Source organism: Dasypus novemcinctus, chromosome 30 (assembly GCF_030445035.2).
Source record: "Dasypus novemcinctus isolate mDasNov1 chromosome 30, mDasNov1.1.hap2, whole genome shotgun sequence".
In the NCBI taxonomy this organism is placed as follows: domain Eukaryota; kingdom Metazoa; phylum Chordata; class Mammalia; order Cingulata; family Dasypodidae; genus Dasypus; species Dasypus novemcinctus.
The window spans coordinates 30,065,453-30,073,608 of record NC_080702.1 but is presented as its reverse complement, the minus strand read 5'-3'; positions in this window follow the sequence as shown (position 1 = coordinate 30,073,608).

Below are 8,156 nucleotides of genomic sequence, written 5' to 3'. Positions count from 1 at the left end.
TGCGCCGGGAGGGGAGGCCCATGACCCGCTGCTGGGGCTCTCGTGGAGTGCACAGAGGCCAAGGAGCCAGGCTGGTATTTGCAAGGTCTCTACCCCACATAGGTGACGCTCCTGCGAGGATAGCCGCGGCTGGAGACGCTGCGTGCCGCCCTCTGCGTACAGGGGCTCTAGTTGATCCAGGTAACCGGCATCCTCTTCTCTGCGGGCTGGCTTCTTCAGCCGGAGGCGCAGTGCCCCCGGGCACCGCCGATCGAGGGCCGTGTGTGTGCTGCAACAGCCACCCCCCAACCCCGCTCCAGGAGCCCAGCAGCCCGGGGCCTCCCTATTACACGGACCTGGGAGGAATGGGATTGCATCTTGCTGGCAACCCCATGGCGATGGAGCAGGGCTCTGAGGGGCACCCGCCCGAGCGCAGGAGGCTCTACTGGACCTTGGCCTAGAGACACAGAGGGCTCTCCCTTGCTGAGACTCCTTCAATAGCCAAGAGTCAGTGTTTGAGATCCACAGGGTATATGGTCATGGCAGATGGACTTGGAGATCTGTGCCATGTCAGAGGGCCCTACTTTGGAATTTGTGCTCCTGAGGGTGATGGAGCTGGACTCAGATGTGACCTTCCTACACATGCCTCTTCTGTCACTTTTATTGAACCTGTGGTTGGCACTAGGGATGGTCCATACCCAGGAGACTAGAATCTCTGGACTGTCCATGTGCCAGCTGGGCCCTGAGCCTCCGCAGACTTGCAGCTCCTACCCTCTGGTTTATTGGACTTACCCAGGTCAGCTAATAGGGAGGTTAGGGTGGTCAACCACCACACCAGGGAGCCAAGAGTGCCTACAACCACAAGCAGAGAAATTGCATCCAGCATCCAGGTGGAATCTAAGCCTCCTCTTGATCTAGAGGTGGAGTGGACATCACCATTCCAGGGTCCTCAGGATGGAGGAATAGAGTATGGATTAGAGTGGACTTACTGATATTCTACTATAGAACTATTGTGACTAGTAATGGAAGAAATTGAATCATTGAGGTGGAGAAAGTGGCCACAGTGGCTGCAGAGGGCAGGGAGAGGGAAGAAGAGATGTGATGTGGGGGCATTTTCAGGACTTGGAGTTGTCCTGAATGCTGGACATTATAAATCCTGCCATAACCCACTGAATGCACTGGGGGAGAGTGTGAACTACAGGGTAAACATTATCCATGTGGTGCAGCAGTGCCCCAAAATGTGTTCACCAAGTACAATGAGTGTGCCACGATGATGGAGGAGGTTGTTGGTGTGGGAGGAGTGGGGTGGGGGGTGGGGGGTATACAGGAACCTCTTATATTTTTTAATGTAAGATTTTTTGTGTGATGTATATATAACTTAAAAAAAAATACCATTTACAAAAATGATGGGGTGGGGGTGGGGAGTGGGGTATATGGGAACCTCTTATGTTTTCTATGGTTTTAATGTAACATTCTTTGTGACCTATTAACTTTAATTTTTTATAAAGTGTAAAAACCAAAAACAAAAGAACAGAAAAAAAGGAATGGTCTTATGAGATGCTGAGGGCAATCTTTGTTCTTATTTTTTCTTTCTTTTTTTTTTTAGGAGGTACTAGGGACCTTGTACATGGGAAACAAGTGCTCAACCACTGAGCTACACCCGCTCCAGCAAATTTCTCTTTTGATGTCTTCAAGGCCAGCACAGCTCCATTTCCAGTTTTCCGTGAGGGACAGATATTTGCCTTCATACTGTGTCTCCTCTCCTGCTTCTACTTCCAAGGCCATCTGTGCTCTCTGGCAGGGAGTGGTGGCAGTCCCCAAGGGCTGCCCAGATCCTCAGGAGAGAGGTGGGCAAGGCAGAGGCAGGGTGTACCCTGAGCATGTGGAGAGGGTCCCGCAGCCTGCACCCCACCAGGAAGCCCCCACTCAGCACAGCTTGGCTGAGACGAGGTGGTTGGGTCCCTGCTTGAGCCTCTTCTGCAGCCCTCCTGTCAAGGCATGGGGAGAAGGATGTTCCTCCCAGGAGAAACCTGCAGCGCCCCTGTCTCCACTCGCGTGCAAGTGGCTCATCCTGGAGAGAGCTTCCTCTCTGCACAGTGCTGAGAAATCAGAGTCAGGCGGCTCCCACCATGGGGCGAGGAGGTCAGAGCCAGACCTTGTACCAGGTGTCTACGGCTACCTGAAACCCCCTGAGGGGAAATGCATCCATATGGATGGGAAATCCCTTCCTGCCCCATCGTCTGGAGCATTGCCCTTTTCTTTCTTTTAAGTGATTTTATTATGATGTGCTTTTTTTTTTAGAAATTTTTATTTTTTATTTATTTATCCCCCCCCCCCTTGTGGCTTGTTCCTCTCTTTGCTGTCTCTTCTCTGTGTCCATTCGCTGCATGGTTTTTTTTCTTCTATATCTGCTTGTCTCCCTTCTGTTGGGTCATCTTGCTGCACCAGCTCTCCATGGCACGCGGCCATCACAAGGAGGCCCCCGGACATGACCCCAGGGCCTCCCATATGGTAGAAATGGGAGCCCAACTGAGTGAGCCACAGCCGCTTCCCTGATGTGCTTTTTTGTCCTTCTTCTTCTTTATTTTCTTTTAAATGTTACATTCAAAACATATGAGGTCCCCATAAACTCCCCACCACCCCTACCCCACTCCTCCCACATCAACAACCTCTTTCATCATCGTGGCACATTCATTGCACTTGGTGACTACATTTTGGAGCACTGCTGCACCGCATGGATAGTGGTTGACATTGTAGTTGACACTCTCCCCCAGTCCACTCAGTGGGCCATGGCAGGACACACAATGTCCAGCATCTGTCCCTGCAGCACCACCCAGGACAGCTCCAAATCCTGAAAATGTGCCCACATCATATCTCTTCTTCCCTCTCCCTACCCTCAGCGCTACTGTGGCCACTTTCTCCACGTCAATATTACAATTTTTTTCAAGGAGGTGCTAGGGATTGAACTCAGGACCTCCTACATGGGAACCAGGTGCTCAGCCAATTGAGCTGCAGGAGTTCAACCAATTGAGCCATGTGGGTGGCTCTCCTTGAGGGGCGCACTCCTTGCACGTGGGGCTCCCCTAAGAGGGGGACCCCCCTGCGTGGCACGGCACTCCTTGCACACATCAGCACTGCACGTGGGCCAGCTCCACACGGGTCAAGGAGGCCCGGGGTTTGAACCCTGGACCTCCCATGTGGTAGACAGACACCCTAACCACTGGGCCAAAACCGCTTCCCAGTAGCAATGTTTTGAAGATGCTCTTTCAAAATTTGTCACGGTTCCTTCACGACAATGCAAGGTGTGGGTGGTGGGTGATGGATGGCAGCCCTATGATGATATGCATGTCTGTTTTGTGAGCTCACAACTTTTATTATATGCTTATTGTTTATGGATGTTCGTGTATGAATGATCAACTTCAATTTTTTTTAAGTTAAAAAAAAAAGCTGCGGTTGGAAATGCAGACCCCTGAGTTGGAACCATCTCTCAACCCAGGATCTTGCAAGCGGTCACCTAGAATTGCAGTGGGCAGGGACGCTCTCTCCCTCTGTGTCCTCGGTAGCATTGACAGTGCATCCAAACCCAGATTTAGCTCTGACGTGCTGTGTAGACTTAAGGCAAAGCAGCGTAGCCAGGAAACCTAAATCCCGATATGTGGAGTATTGGGGGCGGGGAGAAAGGGGTGCTTTTTTAAGCAGTTTTATTGAGATATATTCATATCCCATATGATCCATCCAGGGTGTACAATCACTGGCTATTAGAACAACCACAGAGTTGTAAATTCATCGCTGCAGTCAACTTTATTATTTATTTATTTCTCCCCACCCCCGCCCATTGTCTGCTCTCTGTGTCCATTCGCTGTGTATTCTTCCATGACTGCTTCTATCCTTATCAGAAGCACCGGGAATCTGCATTTCTTTTTGTTGCATCATCTTGCTGCGTCAGCTCTCCATATGTGCAGCACCATTCCTGGGCAGGCTGCAGTTTCTTTCACATGGGGCAGCTCTCCTTATGGGGCGCACTCCTTGCGTGTGGGGCTCCCCTATGCGGGGACACTCCTGCGTGGCACAGCACTCCTTGCGCGCATCAGCACTGCACGTGGGCCAGCTCCACACAGGTCAAGGAGGCCCGGGGTTTGAACCTTGGACCTCCCATGTGGTAGACGGATGCCCTATCCATTGGGACAAGTCCACTTCCCACTGCAGTCAACTTTAGAACATTTTCATTACTCCAAAAAGAAAAACCCCACACCCTAAGCAGTCACCGTTCAAAGGGAGGTGCTTGTTTTTAAATAAGAAATTGTCCCTCATTGAACTTGAGGCTGGGATCTTCTCATTGGAGGGGCTTGTGCGTGTTCCAGTTTCCTGGCCCCAAGGATTGTGGTGTCCCTGTTCCACCAGGGCATTTGTTTTGGGGAGAGGCTGAGGCATGGGACAGGAGAGCGTTCCCTGCTCCCGGACTTACTCTAAAGACAAGACATAGGGAAGCGGACTTGGTCCAGTGGTTAGGGCGTCCGTCTACCACATGGGAGGTCCGTGGTTCAAACTCCGGGCCTCCTTGACCTGTGTGCAGCTGGCCCATGCGCAGTGCTGATGCACACAAGGAGTGCCCTGCCATGCAGGGGTGTCCCACGTGTAGGGCAGCCCCACACGCAAGGAGTGCGCCCCATAAGGAGAGCCACCCAGCGTGAAAGAAAGTGCAGCCTGCCCAGGAATGGTGCCGCACACACGGAGAGCTGACACAACAAGACGACGCAACAAAAAGAAACACACATTTCCAGAGCCACTGTTAAGGATAGAAGTGGACACAGAAGAACACACAGCGAGTGTACACAGAGAGCAGACAACTGCGGGGTGGGGGGAGAAATAAATAAAAATAAATCTTTAAAAAATAAAAAAATAAAGACAAGGACATACAATGTCCAGCATCTGTCCCAGCAGTACCACCCAGGACAACTCCAAGTCTCAAAAATACCCCCACCTCATATCTCTTCTTCCCTCTCCCTGCCCTCAGCAGCTACCATGGCCACTTTCTCCCCATCAATGCTACAATTTCTTCCATTACTAATCACAATAGTTCCATAATAGAATATCAGTAAGTTCCATCCTACTGGGTGGACTGGGGGAGAATGTAAACTACAATGTTGACCACTACCCATGGGGTGCAGCAGTGCTCCAAAATGTATTCACCAAATGCAATGAATGTGCCACGATGATGAAAGAGGTTGTTGATGTGGGAGGAGTGGGGTAGGGGTGGGGGGTATATGGGGGCCTCATATTTTTTTAATGTCACATTTTAAAAAAATAAAGAAGGAAAAAAAATAAAATAAAGACAAGGAAACTGGGAGCTTCCTAGAGAATTCCACAGGAAATGCTTGGGAACAAAACAGCCGTCACTGGAAACACAGTTGGTGAACCCAGAGGGGCCAGTGTCTCTGACTTCCTGGCGTGACCTGTGGATTCCCATCGTTGCTGCAATCCCTCCCCCCATAGGTGCTTGAATCAGACAAGGAGACAAGGCACAGCATTTGCTGTTTACAATCAAGGAACAACTGCATGGGTCCAAAAAGTGTATCTCTGTCCAGGCCATTTATTTTGCACTTTTAATATCAATCTCTCCCTTTTTTTTTTTAAACAAAGAAAGCACCCTACTTGCTGCCCGCTGGAATTTCAGTTGGCCAGGGCACAGCTGAATAGGCACCCAAAATATCTATGACTGTATTTTTTTTTTCATTTTAAATACAATTTATTGAAGTGTACATAAACATACATAAACAATAAGTATATAGTAAAAGCTGTGAGCTTACAAAACAAACCTGCATACCATCGTACCGGGCTCCCATCCATCACCCCACACCACCATCTTGCATTGTTGTGAAACATTTGTTTGTTTGGTTGGTTGGTTGGTTTTTTTTCTTTGTTATTTTTTTACTGTAAAACATTTGTAACAAATTATGAAAGAGCATCATCCAAGTATTATACCAACTATAGTCTGTATCGTCCATTTGGTGTACTTACCCCCAACCCAGCCTATTATTTTTTTGTTTATAATCCATATAATTTACCCAAAGTGTACAATCAATGGCATTTGGTATAATCACCAAGTTGCACATTCATCACTTCAATCAATATTAGACTGATTATTAGATTACTCCAAAAATAAGCAAGAAAAACAACAAAAAAACGAGCCATCATTCTCATATATTAGCACTACTAATTACAAATCCTATGATATGGTCTCACCATTTCTATTCCTTTCCAAATATTTACGAACAGCTTTTTACCTATTCTACACAGATTAAACCTCATCTTTCCATTCTCTAGCCACATTCTCTTCTCTGGCGACCTATATGAGTTCTCCATGAGTTTGTTCATTATATTTAGTTTCATAATAGCCCAACCATACAGTATTTGTCCCTTCGTGCCTGGCTTCCTTTCCTCAACATAAGGTCCTCCAGGTTCATCCACGTCATCATATGCTCCACAACCTCATTTCTTCTGACAGCTGCATAATATTCCCTTGTGCGTATACACCACAATTTGTTTATCCATTCATCAGTTGACGGACACCTGGGTTGTTTCCAACTTTTGGCAATTGTGAATAACGCCGCTGTGAACGTTGCTCTGCAGATGTCTATTCATGTCCCTGCTCTCAGTTCCTCTGGGTACACACCCAGTGGTGATACTGCCTGGTCATATGGTAGGTCTACGCCTCACTTCCTTAGGAACCACCACGCAGATTTCCACAGTGGCTGGACCGTTCCACATTCCCACCAGCAGTGAATAAGAATTTCTTTCTTTTTTTTTTTTTTTTAACAATTTATTTATTTATTTAATCCCCTCCCCTCCCCCGGTTGTCTGTTCTCTGTGTCTGTTTGCTGCGTCTTGTTTCTTTGTCCGCTTCTGTTGTCGTCAGCGGCACGGGAAGTGTGTGCGGCGCCATTCCTGGGCAGGCTACACTTTATTTCGTGCTGGGCAGCTCTCCTTATGGGCACACTCCTTGCGCGTGGGGCTCCCCTACTCGGGGGACACCCCTGCGTGGCAGGGCACTCCTTGCACGCATCAGCCCTGCGCATGGGCCAGCTCCACACGGGTCAAGGAGGCCCGGGGTTTGAACCGCGGACCTCCCATGTGGTAGACGGACGCCCTATCCATTGGGCCAAGTCTGCTTCCCTTTAATAAGAATTTCTATCTCTCTATCTTTTTGACAACATCTTAGGAGACTGAATGATTCATAAAGCTCAACAATTTTACTGTCCCATGTTTTTGTAAGATTTTGTTTCCTCGAGAGCCTGAGTTAGAAGCCTGCAACAGTGAACACTGATACTGGCTATGTACTGAAATTCCGCTGGCGGTGATATTTCCCAACCACTCTCCCCCTTTTGTCCTGTCAGTGGATTGTACCCATCTCTTAGAGTGAGTTCAGACCCTGGTGTGTTGATGTCTGTAGAGTCAAAAGTTAGGAGCAGGGAAGCGGATTTGGCCCAGTGGTTAGGGCGTCCGTCTACCACATGGGAGGTCCGTGGTTCAAACCCCGGGCCTCCTTGACCCGTGTGGAGCTGGCCCGTGCGCAGTGCTGATGCGCACAAGGAGTGCCCTGCCATGCAAGGGTGTCCCCGCGTAGGGGAGCCCCATGTGCAAGGAGTGCACCCCGTAAGGAGAGCCACCCAGCGCGAAAGAAAGTGCAGCCTGCCCAGGAATGGCACCGCACACACGGAGAGCTGACACAACAAGATGACGCAACAAAAAGAAACACAGATTCCCGTGCCGCTGACAACAACAGAAGTGAACAAAGAAGAAGACGCAGCAAATAGACACAGAGAACAGACAACTGGGGCAAGGGGGTGGGGGGGAAGGGGAGAGAAATACATAAATAAAATAAATCTTTAAAAAAAAAAAGTTAGGAGCAAACTGGAAGCAGATCTGGCCCTACTTTTCCTCTGCAACTCTTGGCTCATTTCTTTCCCTTTTTGGATTACATCCTGTTTCAAATGTGTGCAAAATAAAAATTAATTAGGGGCAAATAAAAGGGGAAATGGAAAAGATGGATAAGCTCCTTCCTTCACAGAACTTACAGTTTAGGCAGAAGAGACAAGGAGCAAGTAAAGAAATGCAGAAATAAACTATTTAGTTTCTTATAATGATAAAGTATTATTTTAAAATAAGTAAATAGGGTA